A 23,139-nucleotide genomic window follows, 5' to 3' on the forward strand; every position below is an offset into this window, starting at 1 on the left:
TCAGCAGAACCAAGATTTACATGCAGAGAATTTCTAGCCCTTACTGTGTATGTTAGAAAGTATGTCTCCACTTGTTCTTCCACTCCATTCCTTCTTCTATGCCTCTACTTACATCCCTAAAAATCTTATCCCACCAATCAATATGCTTTCTCTGTTAGGTCAACTCAGCCATTCATCCTAGTTAAGGGAATAGGATTATTTGAAAAGTAAAATTACCATCATGACTAAGATGGAGACAACTTAGTACCAGAAGCTGAATTCCAGCTTCAGAGAAGCATGGAGAACATGGTGGTGCAAGTCCATCAGGCACCTAAACTGCTTAGAATTTTTACCTTCACTCCTAACTTGTTATTACAGCCATTATGGTTCCCTTACACATAACAAAACTTCATTAATTTGGCATTTCACTAATTTGAAAATTATTAGAATTCATGCAGGTGAATTCTATTCTACTGAAGTTTAATTGTATATCAAGAATAATGACAAAGATTACAAACAGTATTACTAGTGTAAAGGAGAATGTTCATGGGGAGGAAAAAGGACATGTTACTGAAAAATTGTTTGTTTATTTATTATGTGCTGAAAATATATGTTAAAGTCAATCTACCTCTTAGGAAACTCTACTAAGCAACTGTTATATTACTAGAAATAAACGATGATTTTTAGACTAATTTGATGTTTCTTTTCTTCCAAAAATTCCAACATAATTTTTTTTAATTTATTTGAAAGACAGAGTTACAGAGAGAGGTAGAAACAGAGAGAGGTCTTCTATCCACTGGTTCACTCTTCAGATGGCTGCAATGGCCGGAGCTGCGCCAATCCAAAGCCAGGAGCCAGAAGCTTCCTCCAGGTCTCCCACGTGGGTGCAGAGGCCCAAGCACTTGAGCTATCTTCTACTGCTTTCCCAGGCCACAGAGAGAGCTGGATTGGAAGAGGAGCAGCCAGGACTAGAACCGGTGCCCATATGGGATGCCAGCGCTCCAGGCCAGGGCTCTAACCCACTGCACCACAGCGCCGGCCCCAACATAATTTTTAATAGACACAAATCCACTGTAATACTTTTTAGTGAATTTAATAAAATGGAAAATAATGTGATACTTTCAAGATCTAACTGTTAATGTTTTTAATATCCTATGGGTGACCACTCTTAACATATTTTACCCATAGAAAGTAATTGTGTGAAACTTAAGATGGAAACAGAAATGTCAAAGTTTCTCTGATTATCTGATTTACTAATAATTGATGTTTTTGTAAGCTATTCTTTTTCATTATTAATTGTGTAACAAATTACCCAATACTTAGCAGCTTAAAACAGCATCTTACATGGTTTCTTAGAGTTAGGGCTCCGAGCAACTTAGCTGGTGATTCTGGTCTGTTGTCATTTAAGTTGTTGTCTCATCTGACTTCCCAGCTGGGGGAGAAGCCACTTTCAAGCTTGTTCACATTGTTATTGGCAGGCCTCAGGTACTTGGTGGCTGTTGGCTGGAGTCCTTGGTTTCCTGCACATGAGACTTTTCAGAGGCTGAGTGTCTCCAATATAACAGCTTAATTCCCAAGAGCAAGTGACCCAAGAGAGAAGAGTGACTGTCTAAGATGGAAGACAGTCTTTATAGCATAAAACAATGCAACAGACCATCATTTCTGTGTTCTGCTCAAAGAGACCAACTCTGGAACAAAGTGGAAGGGGACTAAACAAATTAATACTTGGAGGCAGAGATTATTGGGAGTCAATTTGGAAGATTTGCTATCACACTATTTTATCTTTTCAAAAAAGGAATATAAGAAAGGAAAGGGAACATAACATAAGGTGAAGATGTTTATTCAAATACACTGTCCACACACCTATTGAAATAAGCCAACCCCAAAGGGACAAATATCATATGTTCTCTTTGATAGGTGACAACTAACTGAACACCAAAAAGGAAACCTGTTAAAGTGAAATGAACACTATGAGAAACGGTGACTTGATCAGCCCTCACCCTGACTGTTGATGAGCAACTTAATATGTTATCCCGCTTAGTATTTTTTTTGTTTGTTCTACTTAATACTTTTGGTTGAATACTGTAATCAACACACAATTCTTCTTAAGTGCTGAAACTTAACTGTAAAGTGATTGCTGTTAAATATAAGAGTGGGAATAAGAGAGGGAAGAGATGTGCAATTCGGGACATGCTCAAGCTGACTTATCTCAAATGGTAGAGTTAGAAACATACCAGGGGATTCCAATTCAATCCTATCAAGGTGGCATGTACCAATGCCATCTCACTAGTCCCAGTGATCAATTTCTGTTCACAATTGATCATAATGATAGGACTAAGTACCAAAGGGATCACATAAACAAGAATAGTGTCTGCAAATACTAGCTGATAGAATACAAAAGGGAGAGAACAATCCAACATGGGAAGTGAGATACACAGCAGACCCATAGAATGACAGATGTCCTAAACAGCACTCTGGCCTCAGAATCAGCCCTTAAGGCACGCGGATCCGGCTGAAATGCCCATGAGAGTATTTCAGGCATGGAAAGCCAAGACACTCTGGGGGAAAAAAAACCTAAATGAAAGATCTCCACGAGTGAGATCCCAGTGGAAAAACGGGTCATCAAAGAAGGAGGAGGTACCTTTCTCTGAAGGGAGGAGAGAACTTCCACTTTGACCATGGCCTTGCCTAAATATGATCAAAGTCAGTGAACTCAGGGGGCTTCCATAGCCTTGGCAGCTCATGACAAGAGCCTAGGGTGATTACTGATGCCATAAACAAGAGTGTCGATTTGTTAAGTCAACAACAGGAGTCACTGTGCACTTACTCCTCATGTAGGATCTTTGTCCTTAGTGTGCTGTACATTGAGATTTAATGCTATAACTAGTACTCAAACAGTATTTTTCACTTTATGTTTCTGTGTGGGAGCAAACTGTTGAAATCTTTACTTAATGTATGCTAAACTGATCTTCTGTATATAAAGAGAATTGAAAATGAATCTTGATGTGAATGGAAGGGGAGAGGGAGTGGGAAAGGGGAGTGTTGCAGATGGGAGGGATGTTATGGGGGGGAAGCCATTGTAATCCATAGCTGTACTTTGGAAATTTATATTCATTAAATAAAATTTAAAAAAATTAAAAAACAATAAAAATATGGTATACAAAAAGAGTGATTTCTATATTCTTGAATTTGTTTTCGGTTTTCTATTTCAATCCATTGGTCTATCTACTGTGGCATCACCATTATTCTGTTTTTTAATTATTATAGTATTCTCCTTGCCAAATCCATTAATTTTTAAAAGTTGTTATCAAAAATTTTTGAAAAATAAAAAATCATTTTTTTTAAACTTGGGAACAGAATGTAGGATAATGAAGTGGAATAATCAAGGGAGAAATTTTGTGAATGGCAGAAACGAGCTATTTATTCCTAGGGGGCAACTTAAGGGATAAATGTTTGGGGAAATATGACACAGATATGCAAAACTTGCCTGAAGGAAAAATGGATGTGATAGCAAGGGTTCAATTGCATTTGAAACTTAATATATTGGTTTGTAAGCTTTTTGTTTATATCTGGCACTTATATCATGTGGTTTTGCTACTGCTATATTTATTTCCACACAGAGTAATGTGACATTATGTGGCAACCTATAAAGTGAGGGTATTTGATTCTCCATTCTCCTATCTACCATATTCCTTTACCAACTGAATTATTCACCATGTATTAACTGCTATGATAAACAGCCTCAAACCCCGCGGGTGTAATGCAATATAGGCTAATTTCTTGCTTAAGTCACATATTAAATGCAAGTGCAGTGATTGGAAAAAGGGGGAGGGAGGATTCTTCAACCCCTCCTTCAGAGTGCCTTTACCATCCCCTTTACTGTAGTCTTTCCCTGAATTCTGTGCATCTGATGATAGACAAGATAGAATGTGAAAGGTTATGCAAGATGAGTGTGAGAGGCCAATCGTACATGTGGTATACAACATTTCCATGGGCTACAACTCAGATCCCATTAAGAGCTTCTAGGAAACAAGCTACAGCTATGTGTCCAGGGAGAAAAGGAAATGGAGCTTGGTGAACACAGAGGGGTTCCTGTTAAGACCCCATTAGTCTACCTAGAGGATATGAACGCAGAGTCTCATGAGACCTTGCCCACAAAACCCTAGTTCAGTTCTTTGATTTATAATTTTCTTCTACTTCTTTTGCTTTGAAACAGTTATTCCTCAAATTTATATGAATAAGAAGGGATTTTACTAAAGCTTAAAGCTACCCAACAAACCCTAATAGGGTCTGAATGAAGAGATAGGACTCATGCAGAGCTGCTATGAGTTATTGAATGAGGTTGTGGTATTAATAAAATCACTTGAGCTTAAAATTCGAGTGATCAATAAATGCAAACTATGGCAATGCTAAATGGTAAAGTTCCTTTTTGATTGAAAGTATGAGAAAGCATATTTAAATTGATGAAGTTTTTAAAAGTCTCTACTTGTACTGGGTAAGTGAGAATTCTTAGTCATAGCAACTTCTATCTATGCAATCAACGTTTTAAAAACATATCAAGTAAAACAATCTGTGTTGTACAATTTACATATATGACTATGAATTCAATATGTAGTCACTAGACCACTTAGAGAAAATGTAATGAAAAATCTGATTTCTAATATTGAAATTTAAATAAGGAGTGAAATAAAATCAAAACCTTAAAATCAACAGATTAGAACAATTATTTTCTTCACTTGATTGATTTTTTCTTATTGAGCATTAAATGACTTGAAATCAGGTATCACATATTTCTTTGCAATCATGTATTTGATTGACTTATTTCTAAGCAAGAGAAATAGTTCTAGTCAGTTGTTAGACTTTCCATGGGGAACTGGTGGCTTATATTTAATGCTGAATTAAAGAATTACAATAAGTTATTTCCTCTTGATAACATTTTGATATAAGATTTTGGATCTTCTCAATACTTAGATATTTAACTGGAGATTTTGTTTAGATTGCCTTGGCTAATTATTAACCTCTTGCTTTACAATTTGGATTTAAAATAATTTTGATTTGTAGTCCAATTCTATCTATATTTCACTTTTCCTTTCTGTATTTCCAAATTGCTGATTCCCCAAATTTTTACGTAATTTTTGGTCTTATTACCTATTTTTCATAAAGAGTTTCAAGGGAGCTATGTCAATTTGCCTGCCTGCTTGCCTGCCTTCCTTCCTCTTCACTCATGTGTCTATGTATGTGTGTTTAATTCATTGCTTTTTTAAAAAAAAAAAACATTTTTGTTCATTTATTTGAGAGGTAGCATTATAGACAGAGAGAGGAAGAGACAGAGAGAAAGTCTTCCATCCGCTGATTCACTCCCCAAATGGCCACAACAGCCAGAGCTGGTCCAATCTGAAGTCAGGAACCAGGAGCATCTTCCAGGTCTCCCACGTGGGCGCAGGGCCCCAAGGACTTGGGCCATCTTCCACTGCTTTCCGAGGCCATAGCAGAGCTGGATAGGAAGAGGAGAAGCTGAGACATGAACCGGTGTCCCTATTCTTTATTTGAGAGTGTGAGAGAGATAGAAATGAGAGACCCTATCCTCTGGTTTACCCCTCAAATGCCTGCAAGGAGCAGGGAATACAATCCAGATCTCCCACCTCACTTGAACAATCACTGCTGCCTCCAAGGGTCTGTATTAGCAGGAAGCTGGAGTCAGGGGCTAGAGCTGGGAATTGAACTCAGGCATTCCAATGTGTGCTGCAAGCATCTGAATAGCTAGGCTAAATGCCTGCTCCCTTTCCTGTGTGTTGTTCTTGTTTAAACATAAGAATTGACCAGGGTGAATCATGGCAGTGGACTTCCGTGATAAGTTAAAGCCATTAAAGCATAAAACTAAATGAAAGATAGCCCAAAAACATTTTCACATACTTATAATAGAGATATTTGAAAATACTAATGAAATGTGACCTTAAAATTTTTATTAAAGAGAGTAATGAGAAGAATAGCCAAGTGAAAGAAATACTTCCTGTAACAATTGATCTTTTCATTCAGATTTTGCAGGCTGTAAACTTTAAGGGCAGGGCCTTCCTAGCCTTGGTCTGACACAACCAGTCACTCAGAACTTGTTGAATAGGCATGCCAGTGAAATCATTCGTGAATGGTTAGAACTATGATACCTTTGCATGAATGACTCAGATAAAACCAGAAATCTTTTCATGTTGAGCTATGCAAATTGTTGTACAGCATAGAAGAAGAAAGACTTATAAATGAGTTTAATATTATGAATGAAATTTTTTAAAAAGGAAAGAAAACTGGACATTCTTAAAAAGTTTTCTGGGGTCTAGTCCACCTGTTAACTTTATGTTAACTGTATTGATAGGAAACTGTCCAATCACACTGATTAAAACAGTTTCATTTTTGGAATGCCGTTTTCTACTGTTGTTTTTCTGATTACCAAGATTCCTCAAGAATGAAATAGTTTTCTACTTTTATAACATTATCAGACATCTTACCCTATTTGGAAAATTTTAGAAGAGAAATGTGTTATATTTCAATCATTTTATTTAAAATTGTGTCAATAGAAAAAAATGCCAGAAATGCATTCCTCTCAATTTTGGAATAAGCGGGAACAAATTAAGCAGGTTTACAAAATTGCCAATATTACTTGAACCTCTATTCTTTTGATAAAGGGTTTATTTATTTAATTTTGTTTACTTGAAAGGCAGAATGAGAGTGAGAGCACATGTGTGTGCAAGGCAGAGAGAGAGACAGACAGAGAGAGGGAGAGATTTATTTTCCATCCACTGGTTCACTCCGCAAATGCCTGCAACAGCTGGGACTTGGTCAGACCAAAGTCAGGAGCCGTGAACTCATTGCAGGTCTTCTACATGGGTGGCATGGTCCCAAGTACTTGAACCATCAACAGCGGCCGCCTCTGGTATGCCTTAGTAGGAATCTGGAGTCTGAAGGGAGCTGGCACTTGATCTGGCACTCTGATCTGGGTTGGGAGAATACCAAATGGCAGCTTAACCCAAGGTATCACTGTCGCTCCCCCTCTTCGCGGAGGAACGACACTAAACCCTGCCTAGGCTTCATATCCGAGTCACGGCACCATTATGTCACTCCCTGTCTTCGTGGAGGAACGACACAGGACCCTGTGCTGTTCTTTCGTCTGCTCGGCCCTCCCCGGGTTTGCTGCTGGTTCTTCCCGGGTTGGCTACCGACCCTTCCACCTCCGTGGAAGGGCGGTTCCCCCTGCCACTTTCCCCACTTCCGCGGGGGAGCAGCACACCGCCGGCCGGCTCTCTTGGGGGCTGCACAGGTGTTCCTCAGGTGTTCCTGGTGCATGTTGTCTCTCTCCTCCTTTATCGTCCTCTTCCATCAATCCCAACTCTGCTACCCACACGCCGAGTACGCTGCTCTACTCCAATCAGGAGCAGGTCCTGCTGTTTATTGGTTGAACTGGAGGCAGCTGTGTAGAAGCTGTTTCCTCCTCTCCCAGCGCCATATTGTGGGAGAGCAGATGCATAGAATAAGTCTTAATTTGAGTAACAGTCTAGTCTGAGTTGCTCCCCACATATCACAATGTTTGTTCATATCCTTTCCTGCACATTTTAACATAATGTGTTTGTGTATCTACAATCCCTACACCTTTGTAAGCTTCTCAGGGACCAGGAACAATGTCTTCAATTTGGATTCCCAGTATAATGCTTGGTGTATGGTATACACTTATTTTTAAATGAAAAAAAAAAAGTCATTTTGTTAATATGAAGTTCATTTTAATAGGTTTTTCTTAAAAATAACTTTAAAAACTGAAAACTCTCTTATCCTTAAATATAATCCTGGGATCAACTTGGTGGTTTATTAAAATCTTAAACCGACTGCCACAAACCTGATTTTAGACAGGCCCAGCTGCTTCCTTTTTGTTTTGTCCTATCTTCCCATCAGATCACTGTAAGCAAGACTCTCTACTTCATTTATAATTACTCCAGCTGTGAGTGTGTAATGGGCAAGCCAACACTCAATATTCACACATTTGCTGAAACTTCAATGGTACCAGGAGGTACATGTCCCAGAACATAGCAGATACCCAACAGATTCTATTGAACAAAGTGAAGGATAGCATCCCATCCACTTTTAGGAAAATAAATGTATGTGTATTCTTAACATTATCAGGTGAGGTGAGGGACTCTAACATGAGCCATGTATATTCCAAAATAATTAGCTAATGTTAATACTGTTTGTGTTCTAAGTACACACTGACTGTTTTCCTCCTCTGCCCATTGTCTTTATGATTACCTTTAAAACTCTTGGTTGAGCTGTTGCCCACCTGGAACACCACTCCCATCATACGGACTTCTTTATATCCCTCTCCTTCACCTCAGGCATCCTGCACATTCTGTTCTGACCACACGCTCTCACTTGGGTAACGAATATTCATCTGTCTTCCGAAACATTACTTCTTCAGGATTTTGTGAACCCTCTTTGATGCCTCCAGAGCACCCTGGACTGGATCATACACATCTCTGAAGCTCTACCTGTTGGGGATGTGCAAGCCTAGTGTATCCTCCCGCTCCCTGCCTGGAGGAGGAGAGAGGGTGTATCTGTCGGTTTCATCAGCAATCCAGAACCATTTCTATTATTTATGATCTCTACATTATACTTCCATGCCAAAACAACCAAAATGTACATTTGCAAGTCTCTATGGTTCCCATTTAAAATCTAATGAGGTCAGTCAAAACTGAGGCCAAATTCACCATCTATTATATATGATTTATACCCAAGTTCAAAACAGCTGACACAGTGTACAGTGGTGTACACAAGAAGCAGGTTGTTTAAATCATTTTTTAAGATACTGTTAGGGAGGGAGAACTGTATACCGGGATATTTGATACTGAAACTGTATGAAAGGGGTCAGGCTGCAAGCATATGAAAAGCAGGGCAAATGGAACATTTACCACAGGTTTTTGATCCAGAGTTTAATTCTATTTTCTTGCCGTATCTTATAGATGTATAAATATTTATTTTTATTTGTTGATTTTAAAAATTTTTACTTACTTATGTATTTGAGAAGGAGGGAGCGAGCAAAGGAGCACTCCCATATGACAGTTCATTCTCTAAATGCCTGAAATGACCCCAACCTGGGGCTGACCTTGACTAGCTTGAATGCCATCCAAGTTTCCCACATGGATGACAGGAACCAAATTACTTGGGCTATCAGTGCCACCTCCCAGGATCTGCATTAGCGGGCATCTGGAGTCACGAGCTGGAGCTGGATATTGAACCAACTCACTCTGATGTAGCATGCGGGCACTTTAACCAGCATCTTAACTGCCAGCGTAATCGCCTGCCCCCTGTTTCTTTTTAGGTATCAAAAGGGAGAAAAAAGAAATTTATGGTTCCTCATTGACAGGACAAAATAGATACAGATGGCCAGCGCCGTGGCTCAATGGGCTAATCCTCTGCCTAGCGGCGCCGGCACACCGGGTTCTAGTCCCGGTCGGGGCGCCGGATTCTGTCCCGGTTGCCCCTCTTCCAGGCCAGCTCTCTGCTGTGGCCAGGGAGTGCAGTGGAGGATGGCCCAAGTACTTGGGCCCTGCACCCCATGGGAGACCAGGATAAGTACCTGGCTCCTGCCATCGGATCAGTGTGGTGCGCTGGCCACAACGCGCCAGCCGCGGTGGCCATTGGAGGGTGAACCAATGGCAAAAGGAAGACCTTTCTCTCTGTCTCTCTCTCTCACTGTCCACTCTGCCTGTCAAAAAAAAAAAAAAAATAGATACAGATGTCTTCTTAGGCGTCTTCCTTTCCAATTATTCATTGTTTTCAGTTCAATAATTAAAATACACCCAAAGATTGAATCACATCATGGAATGACTATATATAATTGAAACTCAGTCACATCTAATTTACAATAATAATAAATAGCTTAGCTAATGTGTTTATGGTTATCAGTATTCAGGAAAGGGATTATTCCAAAATCTGTGCCACACAATGAATGCTAATGGTCATTAGTCAGCCGTTTGGTGAGATTTGCCATGGACTTTGTAGATGCGATTTGTGCTGAGGATTTTGTTTTTAAAACAGAAGAAAACCTTATAGGTTTTCTAACTTACCCTACCTAATGCCAAATACAAAGTCTTCTGGTTTAATAACTACTTGGGTATGGATCTCAATTATTATATTGCTGACTTCACCCTGCCCTGCCTTGCTCCCACCCCTTTCTTAATACATAGCTTAAAATTTCAAATGAAACCTAATCATAACCACAATGCCAGAAATAACATAGAACCACATTCATAGTTTCAGAAAACCCATAAAGTATTCCAAACACATCTCTTTCCTAAGGATTTCCCCAACCACATTCTTTAAAGTTCTCTGTATTTTATTCTTCAAATAATTTAAAAATCAAAGTTTGGCTTTTGTTTATCATCCAAAGAGAAACCTTCATCCAGAGGCCAGCACTGTTGCTTAGTGGATAAAGCCACTGCCTGCAGTGCTGACATCCCATATGGGCGCCCATTCAAGTCCTAGCTGCTTCACTTCTGATCCAGCTCTCTGCAATGACAGGGGAAAGCAGTGGAAGATGGCCCAAGTCCTTGGGTGCTTGCACCTGCATGGGAGACCTGGAAGAAGCTCCTGGCTTCAGATCGGCACAGCTCCTCCGTTGCAGCCTACTGAGGAGTGAACCAGTGGATGGAAGACATCTCTCTCTATCTGCCTCTCCTCTATCTTTGTAACTCTGACTTTCAAATAAATAAATAAATCTTAAAAAAAAAGGAAATCTTCATCCAATGTGTAAAATTTATAATTCATTTTCTTCCGCCTTATTTTGTTTTCTTACTTAAAAAATTGAATAGGTAAATACAGCATAGTTATCCCCAAAGTGTAGTAAACCCGAGGGTAAAAAGAAAACAAGAAAAAAAATTTTAATTTTGATAATTATATATTTATTTTAATGTATAGAAAAAATAATTTTATAATCTCAAGAAAGAGTAGTTACTTCTCTATTTTAGTCACCCAAGCTATGTCCAAAACATAGAATTCTGGATTTTGAAAAATGTTCCGTATTTTAGCAAATTTATTTAGTTTTGCCATTGAGCCATTCTGTCATTTAGCAGTGGTCTTCTACTGAAAAATGGGTGGTGGGTGAGAGACAGAGTGTTGATTGTTTAAAAAGAAAAAATAAAACCATGGGCAAGCGCTGTGGCATTGAAGGTTAAGCTGCAGTGCTGACATCCCATACAGGTGCTGGTTCGGGTCCCAGCGGCTCTACTTCCAATCCAGCTCTCTACTAATGTGCCTGGTAAAGCAGTGGAAGATGGCCTAAGTACTTGGGCACCTGCACCCACATGGAAGACCAAGAAGAAGCTCCTAGTTCCTGGCTTCTGACTGGCCCAGCCCTGGCCGTTGCTGCTATTTGGGGAGTGAAACAGTGGATGAAAGATCGATCTCTCTCTTTCTCTTTCTCCTTCTCTCTCCCTCCTTCCCTCTGTATTTGTATTTCTGACTTTCAAATAAATAAATCTTTAACATAAAAAAAAAAAAAAAACCTAGCAGGTTGAAAAAAAGAGGTCAGCTTTCATAGTGCCTGTTGAAACATTCAGCTTTTGGTACCTATGTATAAACGTAAATCATGACACTAGATGCTAGCTAAACAAACATTTGTTCCTCATGTTCCCCAAACTCATGGGAAGCTTAAGCCTAAAGTTTAGATAAGTAAATATAACATACTGTAAGCCCATTATTCTCAAAGTGTGGTAAACCTGGGAGTAAAAGTGATGAGTAAGTAGAATACAAGAAAACAACTATTTTTAATTTTGATAATTTTACAGTTACATTATTTATTTTTATAAGCACAGACTAATACCACACTTCTGTGATTCTACTGTTATCATAAATTTGCAAAAAGCTAAATTTGAATTTAGAAAATGTAATTTTAAAGGCTTTTTTAAAAACCTTTATTTAATGAATATAAATTTCCAAAGTACATCTTCTGGGTTACAATGGCTCCCCCCCATAACTTCCCTCCCACCCGCAACCCACCCCTTTCCCTCTCCCTCCACCAATCCAAATACATCAAGATTCATTTTCAATTCTCTTTATATACAGAAGATCAGTTTAGCATATATTAAGTAAAGATTTCAACAGTTTGCACCCACATAGAAACACAAAGTGAAAAATACTGTTTGAGTACTAGTTATAGCATTAAATCAAAATGTACAGCACATTAAGGACAGAGATCCTACATGAGGAGTAAGTGCACAGTGACTCCTGTTGTTGACTTAACAAATTGACACTCTTGTTTATGGAATCAGTAATCAACCTAGGCTCTTGCCATGAGTTGCCAAGGCTATGGAAGCCTTTTGAGTTCACCAACTCTGATCTTATTTAGACAAGGTCGTAGTCAAAGTGGAAGTTCTCTCCTCCCTCCCTTCAGAGAAAGGTACCTGACCTGTTCTTTCCACTGGGATCTCACTTGCGGAGATCTTTCATTTAGTTGTTGTTGTGTTTTTTTTTTTTTCTTTTTTTGCCAGAGTGTCTTGGCTTTCCATGCTTGTAATACTCTAATGGGCTTTTCAGCCAGATCCACGTCCCTTAAGAGCTGATTCTGAGGCCAGAGTGCTGTTTAGGACATCTGCCATTCTATGGGTCTGCTGTGTATCTCACTTCCCATGTTGGATCATTCTCTCCCTTTTGTATTCTATCAGCTAGTATTTGCAGACACTAGTCTTGTATTCCTATCAGTATGATCAATTGTGAACTGAAATTGATCACTTGGACTAGTGAGATGGCATTGGTACATGCCACCTTGATGGGATTGAATTGGAATCCCCTGGTATGTTTCTAACTCTACCGTTTGAGGTAAGTCAGCTTGAGCATGTCCCAAATTGCACATCTCTTCCCTCTCTTATTCCCACTCTTACATTTAACAGTGATCACTTTTCAGTTAAGTTTCAGCACTTAAGAAGAATTGTGTTGATTACAGTATTCAACCAAAAGTATTAAGTAGAACAAACAAAAAAAATACTAAGAGGGATAACGTATTAAGTTGTTCATCAACAGTCAGGGCAAGGGCTGATCAAGTCACCGTTTCTCATAGTGTTCATTTCACTTTAACAGGTTTCCTTTTTGGTGCTCAGTTAGTTCTCACCGATCAGGGAGAACATATGATATTTGTCCCTTTGGGACTGGCTTATTTCACTCAGCATAATGTTTTCCAAATTCCTAACAGGGATCACTTTTCAGTTAAAATTTAAACACCTAAGAATAATTGTGTGTTAATTACAGAGTTCAACCAATAGTACTAGAACAAAAAAATGCTAAAATTCACAAAGTATTACATTGTACATCAACAGTCTGGACAAGAGCTGATCAAGTCACTTTTTCTCACAGTGTCCATTTCACTTCAACAAGTTTCCCCTTTGGTGCTCAGTTAGATGTCACCGATCAGGGAGAACATATGATATTTGTCCCTTTGGGACTGGCTTAATTCACTCAGCATAATGTTTTCCAAATTCCTCCATCTTGTTGCAAATGACCGGGTTTCATTGTTTTTGACTGCTGTATAGTATTCTATAGAGTACATGTCCCATAATTTCTTTATCCAGTCTACTGTTAATGGGCATTTGGGTTGATTCCAGGTCTTAGCTATTGTGAATTGAGCTGCAATAAACATTAAGGTACAGACAGCTTTTTTGTTTGCCAATTTCATCTCCTTTGGGTAAATTCCAAGGAGTGGGATGGCTGGGTTGAATGGTAGGGTTATCTTCAGGTTTCTGAGGAATCTCCAGACTGACTTCCATAGTGGCTTAACCAGTTTGCATTCCCACCAACAGTGGGTTAGTGTCCCTTTTTCCCCACATCTTCTCCAGCATCTATTGTTGGTAGACTTCTGAATGTGAGCCATTCTAACCGGGGTGAGGTGAAACCTCATTGTGGTTTTGATTTGCATTTCCCTGATTGCTAGTGATCTTGAACATTTTTTCATGTGTCTGTTGGCCATTTGGATTTCCTCTTTTGAAAAATGTCTATTGAGGTCCTTTGCCCATCTCTTAAGTGGGTTGTTTGTTTTGTTTTTGTGGAGTTTCTTGATATCTTTGTAGATTCTGGTTATCAACCCTTTATCTGTTGCATAGTTTGCAAATATTTTTTCCCATTCTGTCGGTTGCCTCTTCACTTTCCTGACTGTTTCTTTTGCAGTACAGAAACTTTTCAATTTGATGCCATCCTAAATGTTAATTTTGGTTTTGACTGCCTGTGCTTCTGGGGTATTTTCCAGGAAGTCTTTGCCGGTACCTATATCTTGCAGGGTTTTTCCAATGCTCTCTGGTAATTTGATAGTGTCGGGTCATAGATTTAAGTCTTTAATCCATGTTGAGTGAATTTTTGTGTAAGGTGAAAGGTAGGAGTCTTGCTTCATGATTCTGCACATGGAAATCCAATTTTCCCAGAACCATTTATTGAATAGACTGTCCTTACTCCAGGGATTGGTTTTGTATCCTTGATCAAATATGAGTTGGCTGTAGATGTTTGGATTGATTTCTGGTGTTTCAATTCTGTTCCATTGGTCTATCCATCTGTTTCTGTACCAGTACCATGCTGTTTTGATAACAACTGCCCTGTAGTATGTCCTGAAATCTGGTATTGTGATGCCTCCGGCTTTGTTTTTGTTGTACAAGATTGCTTTAGCTATTCGAGGTCTCCTATGTCTCCATATGAATTTCAGCATCATTTTTTTAAAGACATTTATTTATTTGAAGGTCAGAGTTACACAAAGAGAGGAGAGGCAGAGAGAGAGGTCTTCCAACCGCTGGTTCACCCCCAATTGGTCGCAATGGCCGGAGCTGTGCCAATCTGAAGTCAGGAGCCAGGTGCTTCTTCCGTATCTTCCATGCTGGTGCAGGGGCCCAAGGAGTTGAGCCATCTTCCACTGCTTTCCCAGGCCACAGCAAAGAGCTGGATAGGAAGAGGAGCATCCAGGACTTGAATGGGCGCCCATATGGGATACCGGCACTGCAGGCGGTGGCTTTATCCGAATGCCACAGCACTGTCCCCAATATAATTATATTCTTAGAATTGTATCTATGTGCTACATTTAATCTGTTCTCTTTATATTAACATGAAAATTGATGAGAATTGTATTGTAGTAATTTTGCATTACTATGATCCTTAGAATCTAAAGTATTAATAAATTACTTAAATTTTAATAAGCTAAAAACATCTTAAGATTAAGAGAAAAAGTAAAACAAAAATAAAAAGTTTGAGATACACTAACACTGTTAACGTATAGGCTATTATTGGTATCATACCCATTGGTTTGATTTAAATGTTGTAAATCTGAAATCAAGGTATTCATAAATAAAGTATGGTAATTTGGTCCAACAATTACCACATTTTAGATTGTGTCACTCAGGAAATGATAGTTTCTTAATGATTTGTTTTTAGTGTTTTTTTTTTACATTTAATTATTCTGTTCAATAGTATATTGAATATTCAGTATTTATTAATTATTCACTATACACAAGGTCCTCTGATAGGTAACCTGAAAAAATACAGAAATCTTCTAAAACTACATCATTCTCTTTATATAAAAATGTTTGGATAATGTTTCTTTCAAAAAGTATAGTTTCATTATTAATAATGTAAGTAATACAGCTTGAGGATGTCCCAAATTGTACCTCTCTTCCCTCTCTCATTCCCACTCTTATATTTAACAGATATCACTTTTCAGTTAAATTTAAACACCTAAGAATAATTGTGTGTAATTACAGAGTTCAACCAATAGTATTAAGTAGAACAAAAAAAAAAAATACTAAAAGGGATAAAGTATTAAGTTGCTCAAGCTGACTTGCCCCAAACGGTAGAGTTAAAAATGTGCCAGGGGATTCTAATTCAATCCCATCAAGGCTGTATGTACCAATGCCATCTCACTAGTCCCAGTGATCAATTTCTGTTCACAATTGATCATAATGATAGGTCTGAGTCAAAGGGATCACATAAACAAGATTAGTGTCTGCTAATATTAACGGATAAAATAAAAAAGGGAGAGAACGATCCAACATGGGAAGCGGGATACACAGCAGACTCATAGAATGGCATATGTCCTAAACAGCTCTCTGGCCTCAGAATCAGCCCTTAAGGCATGTGGATCTGGCTGAAAAGCCCATGAGAGTATTTCAGGCATGGAAAGCCAAGACACTCTGGCAAAAAAAAAAAAAAAATGACCTAAATGAAAGATATCTGCAAATGAGATCCCAGTAGAAAGAACGGGCCATCAAAGAAGGAGGTACCTTTCTCTGAAGGGAGGAGAGAATTTCCACTTTGACTATGACCTTGTCTAAATAAGATCAGAGTCGGCAAACTCAAAAGGCTTCCATAGCCTTGGCAACTCATGGCAAGAGCCTAGGGAGATTACTGATGCCATAAACAAGAGTATCAATTTGTTAAGTCAACAACAGGAGTCACTGTGCACTTACTCCTCATGTAGGATCTCTGTCCTTAATGTGCTGTACATTTTGATTTAATGCTATAACTAGTACTCAAACAGTATTTTTCACTTTATGTTCTGTGTGGGTGCAAACTGTTGAAAGCTTTACTTAATATATACTAAATTGATCTTCTGTATATAAAGATAATGGAAAATGAATCTTGATGTGAATGGAATGGGAGAGGAAGAGGGAGTTGGGAGTGTTGCAGATGGGAGGGAAGTTATGGAGGGGGAAGCCATTGTAAATCATACATAAACTATTCTTTGGAAATTTTTATTTACTAAATAAAAGTTCAAAACAAAACAAAATGTAAGTAATACAAAAAACTCAACTATTCAGCTATAAATCAAAATACTAATGAGTCACTTCTTCAGAGTCTTTTTAAAATGAAAGTTTATATTTTTCATTAATAGTATCACAAGCTGATTACATTTAGTTTTGTATCATTTGTTTTCCTCACTGAATATTCTATTGTCTCCACTCTCTTCATGTTACTCAATATTTTTTGAATATTTGAAGGACCAAATATACTATTTAACTACCCATGTATCAATAGACATGTGACACAGGGCCTACACTGTGGCACAGTGGGTTAAAGCCCCAGTCTGCAGCGCTGGCATCCCATATGGGCGCCAGTTCGAGTCCTGGCTGCTCCTATTCCGATCCAGCTGTCTACTGTGCCTGGGAAAGCCATGGAAGATGGCTCAAGTCCTTGGGCCCCTGCACCAGCATGGAAGATCCGGAAGAAGCTCCTGTCTCCTGGCTCCTGGCTTCGGATCAGCACAGATCTGGACATTGCAGTCATTTGGGGAGCGAGCCAGCGGAATGGACAACCTCTCTCTCTCTCTCTCTCTGTGGCTCTACGTATCTCTGTAACTCTTTGAAATAAATAAAAATAATTCTTAAAAAAAAGACATCTGACAAAGTTCTGGCCAATAAAATCTTTTCAGAAAAGATATTCACTGCCTTCAGGCCTGGCTCTTACAACCTGAATATGCTCTTTCTCCCAACAGCTAGCTGGATGCAAAATTCCCAGTGGAAGACTGATTCTCTTGGGGTGGTAGAGCTACTAAGTGAAAAGAGTCCTTCCCTGCCCCTCAACCAATCCCAGAGAAAAAGAGACTGTGTGACAAGCATTTTTACAATATTCAGTTCCTGAAAATGCAGGGTGGTTTGTCATAGCAATTAGCCTATGCTAATTCACTTATGTTCTTCCTTGAATACTTAAAAACATCCAAACCCCGTTACCTTGTTTTGTAGCAATTTTTCTAAGAAGTTTATTTTGATTTTTTTTCCATTTTATCTAAAAGTCAGCTATCATTTTTTTTTTATTTGACAGGTAGAGTTATAGACAGTGAGAGAGAGAGACAGAGAGAAAGGTTTTCCTTCTGTTGGTTCACTCCCCAAACGGCCGCCATGGCCGGCGCCACGCCAATCCAAATCCAGGAGCCAGGTGCTTCTTCCTGGTCTCCCATGTGAGCGCAGGGGCCCATGCACTTGGGTCATCCTCCACTGCCCTCCCGGGCCACAGCAGAGAGTAAGTCAGCTATCTTGTAGCTACTTGGTTGTCTGACTATACTTGATTTCACTTACTGTCACTTCTCAAATCCAAAGCAGGAGAGTAGGCTTCTATAGATTGCCTAAGACAATTTTCTACCAAGGATTTATCTGATATGATCTTACAGGATCTTTTCCTTCTCCATCTCTACCCACTTTTCTAATATTCTGTATCAAAAAGTCCATGAAAACCTATAATCTTCCTGATGTGCTCCCACCGAGGCACTGACACTGTGTGTCACAGCTTTATTTGAGGAGACTGTACTTTCCAGGATGCAAAAAATTACCACCTGTAAGAGGTTTTGGCTCAGGGAGTGTTATGGTTAAACTTATATTTTAGAAAAAGAAGTCTGGTTGTGATAGGAATTACGGTTTTAAGAAAGAAGAGGTTAGAAGACGAAGGAAACTGAGATACTGAATCACATAAGGGGATAGATGCAAAAAGAACTATCAAGGATAGAGTGGTTACAACTTAGTAACAACTAAACCTGAAAGGAAAAAACGGAAGAAACCATGGAAGATGTCTTAGAAATTTCTCAAGTGCCAATAGCAAAATCAGGTGTCTAGGAAAAATGGAAGATTGGGTGGGAAAATAAATGAATTCCACCTGGACAAGCTGACTTTGAAGTGCCAAGTGGGAAGTGTCCAGTAGGTGCACATTCAGAAAACAACCTATGCTAGGAGAGTAAGTGTGGGCATTATGACCATAACTGAAACCTCCAAATGGTTTAATCCAGGAAAAGATTAAAAACTAAGGAAAAGAAATAGAAATAGAACTGATTGAATTCTAAGTGATGCCTTCTTTTTAGAGATAGTTGAAGAATTAATGAAAAGGACTGAGGAGTAGCTTGAAATACAGAAAAAGAACCAGGGCCCCAGAAGTCAAGAGATAAGAAAGTTACAAAATAATAATTTCAATATGCATTTTAATCCCATCCTTTCTTTCTCATTTTAATTATACTTTTAATTTCTGGAAATTAAGTTTATCAATTTTATTCATATTTTCAGGACTCTTTTCCTTTCTTGAAATGTATTAAACATACTTATTTTATATATCTACAATAACTGCAACTGCCAATTTTTTTGTACATTATATTCTGCAGTTTATTGTTCTGGCTGGTTCTCGTGTGTTCAGTGATTTTCAACTATAAGCAATTAAATTTTTTTTAAAGATCACACAAACAAAACATTTTTCCAAGCATGAAGTAAAGGGAATTCTTTCAAAATGGATTTGTATTTGCTTTTCAGATGTTTTGTGACATTATGGTTAAGGGACACTTTTCAAACTTTTTTTGTTTTATTTATTTATTTGAAAGGCAGAGTAGAGAGAGAGAGAGCGAGAATGAGAGCAAGAGTGAGAGACATCTTCCATCCAGTTGTTCACTCCCCAAATGACTGCAAAGACCTGAGCTGGGCCTGTCCAAAGCCAGGAGCTAGGAGCTTCTTCTGGCTCTCCCACACGGGGACAGGAGCCCAAGCACTTGGGCCATCTGCTGCTGCTTTCCCAGGTGCATTAGCAGAAAGCTGGATAGGAAATGCAGCAGCCTGGACTTCAAACACCCAAATGAGATGCTGGTGCTACACCACAATGCCAACCTCCAAACATTTTTTATTTATTTATTTTCACTTTATTGGGGGGGGGGGTGTTGGCATTGTCACATAGCAAGTGAAGCTGCTGCCTGCACTGTTGGCATCATATGGATGCCAGTTCAAGTCCTGGCTGCTCCACTTCTGATCCAGCTCCTTGCTAATGGCTTGGGAAAAGAAGATGTCCCAAGTCTTTGGGTCTCTGCCACCCATGTGGGAGACATGGAAGAAGTTCTTGGCTCCTGGTTTTGGCCTGGGCCAGCCCCTGACATTGCAGCCATTTGGGGGAGTGAACCAGTGGATGGAAGATCTCTCTCTCTGTCTCTGATCTCTCTCTCTCTCTCTGTAACTCTGCCATTCAAATAAAGACAGAAATCTTAAAAAAGGAGGGGGAGGGAGGGGGAAACACACCACCCACCCATCTACCCCCACCACACACGCGCATGCACACACACACACACACACACAAATAGGGAGAGAGAGAGATAATCTTTCACCCACTGGTTCACTTCTCAAATGTCTGCAACAGGAATGGACAAAGCAAAGTCAGGAGCCCAGAACTCAGTCTGGGTCTCCCACATGGGTAGCAGAGAACCAAGTGCTTCAGCCATCACCTGCTGCCTCCCAGGATGCACATTAGCAGAAAGCTGGATAGGATGCTGAAATGCTGGGACTCAAACCAGATGCTCCAATATGGGATGAGGGCATTCCAAATGCCACCTTAAAAAAAAGATTTATTTATTTATGTATGTATGTATGTATGTATTTATTTGAAAGGCAGAGTTAGAGAGAGGCAGAAGCAGAGAGCGAGGTCTTCCATCTGCTGGTTCACTCCCCAAATGGCCACAATAGCCAGAGCTGAGCCAATTCGAAGCCAGGAGCCAGGAGCTTCTTCTGGGTCTCTCATGCGGGTTCAGGGGCCCAAGGACTTGAGCCATCTCCCACTGCTTTCCCAGGCCATAGCAGAGAGCTGGATTGGAAGTGGAACAGCTGGGGCTTGAATCAGTGCCCATATGGGATGCTGGCACTGCAGGCAATGGCTTTACCTACTACATCACAGGGCCAGCCCATCCACATGCCACCTTAACTGTGGGACCAAATACAAGACCCTGGTGCCACCTTTAACTAATTCTTGGTTTAAGATTTTTCTAGCCATCCAGGTAGTGTGAACTCTGGTTGCAAACCAGTATGAGTGCCAATCTATGATTACTATTTTGTTAGATAATGGTGTTAGTGTAAGTACAAGGAAACTTGTCTTTAAAGGGTATGGGGGATAGATTAATTAATTTTGGTTCTTTCTCACCTTGGAGATGGAACCCTTTTTTACAGTCTTACTGGGCTTTCCATTTTGGAGCGGGCCCTGAATTTGCTTTTTGCTCCCAAATCCATGAACTCAGAATATAACTCATACTCAGGTACCTCAGGTTTGGCCAAAGCCTTTAAAGGTAAAAGTCAGCTTTGGTTCTCAGCTTATCCTCCTAACCTCTGTATTTGACCTCAGTTACCTATATATGCATTTAAAAATATTTTTAAAAATATTATATGTGGCATGTTTACTTATTTTCATCAGATCAGTTGATCTTGGTGCCTAATGCAACTGCCACTGTTGCATTAAGATTTAATTTTCGCTCAATAGGCTAATCCTCCGCCTTGCGGCGCCGGCACACCAGGTTCTAGCCCCGGTTGGGGCGCCGGATTCTGTCCTGGTTGCCCCTCTTCCAGGCCAGCTCTCTGCTATGGCCCAGGAGTGCAGTGGAGGATGGCCCAAGTGCTTGGGCCCTGTACCTGCATGGGAGACCAGGAGAAGCACCTGGCTCCTGGCTTCGGATCAGCGTGATGCACCCGCCGCAGCGCACCGGCCGCGGCGGCCATTGGAGGGTGAACCAACCAACGGCAATAGAACACCTTTCTCTCTCTCTCTCTCTCTCTCTGTCCACTCTGCCTGTCAAAAAAGAAAAAAAAAGATTTAATTTTCAAATACAGAGGGTTCTGTGTGAAAATATACTGCTTTGTATGAAAATCTAGACAAAAGATGTTAAACAAACTGCTGAGTAATCACTTGTACAGTTTCTTTAAATAATGTGTGTTGCCACAGCATTTAAAGAGTTTGCTTTACAGGTTATTAATTTAAGTACTTATAGAGTACAGAAACAAAACAAGTTAAATTATTTGGAACCATAATAGTTGAAGAATAACAAACATATCCATATTCCAACCTATTAAAATCACCTCCATTATTATAACCATGATCTAAGCTACTACAATCTTTTTTAAAAGAGATTCGTGTACTATCTATTTACGTTGATCCAATAGTGCAGCTGATCCAATAAATTTCTATCAAACACAGCACACTTATAGGCATTTAACACTTTACAGAATTCATTGAGGAAACACATTAACCTAGAAAATAGCTTTGAAGACCAAGAATAAAGAATGTAAAGAAATTCCTAAATATATTTGTCTGGCAATTTTCATTCTTCACAATGCATTTGAGCCATAGCATAAACAACAAAGGACCACAAAAATTCATTCATTGTATGAACTACAATGTTACACTTGGCACTCCAAAATTTCCAGTTCACTAGCCTAGGTGAGATGATACATAAAAAACATGTATGTTATTTATAAAATATCAGCTTTCTAGTTCAAGTTGGTGCTCAGTAATTGCGTTAAGTGCTTAAGATGCTTCAAATAACTTACATCTCACGACCACAATTTTTTTTTTTTTTTTTTTTTTTTTTACAGGCAGAGTGGACAGTGAGAGAGAGAGACAGAGAGAAAGGTCTTCCTTTGCCATTGGTTCAATGGCTGCCGCGGAGCTGGGAGCCAGGTGCTTCTCCTGGTCTCCCATGGGGTGCAGGGCCCAAGGACTTGGGCTATCCTCCACTGCACTCCCTGGCCACAGCAGAGAGCTGGCCTGGAAGAGGGGGCAAGCAGGACAGAATCTGGTGCACTGGCGCCGCAGGCAGAGGATTAGCCTAGTGAGCCGCGCGGCGCCAACTACCACAATTTTTTACCTGCATTATTAAAGTAGCCTTCTGACTGGCCCTTGTTTTTGTCTTTGGTCCTTTTTCAACCAAACCCAGAAGCCACAGTCTGTGATCCTATTCAGATGTAAATTAGATCATGCCACCCACTCTGCGCTGAGCCAGGGTTCCCAGTCACTGCTGTCCTCTACTGCTCTCCCTTCACAGCTGCAGCCTCCTTCCTTCCTTGCTTTACCTCAAAGGAGCAGGACTTTCCTGCCTGGGACCTCTGCACTTGCTCTCCTGTCAAGTCCATTTGGCTTGATCCCTCATCCACTTTAGGTCCTGTTTAAATGTTATTTTTTTTTTATTATAAACACTTTTATTTAGTAAATATAATTTTCCAAAGTACAGTTTATGGATTACAATGGCTTCCCCCCCCCATAACTTCCCTCCCACCCGCACCCCTCCCATCTCCCGCTCCCTCTCCCCTTTCACTAATGAGCTCTTCTCTGGACATTTAAAAATGAAATCTCGGCCGGCGCCGCGGCTCTCTAGGCTAATCCTCCTTGTGG

Source organism: Oryctolagus cuniculus, chromosome 2 (assembly GCF_964237555.1).
Source record: "Oryctolagus cuniculus chromosome 2, mOryCun1.1, whole genome shotgun sequence".
In the NCBI taxonomy this organism is placed as follows: Eukaryota; Metazoa; Chordata; class Mammalia; order Lagomorpha; family Leporidae; genus Oryctolagus; species Oryctolagus cuniculus.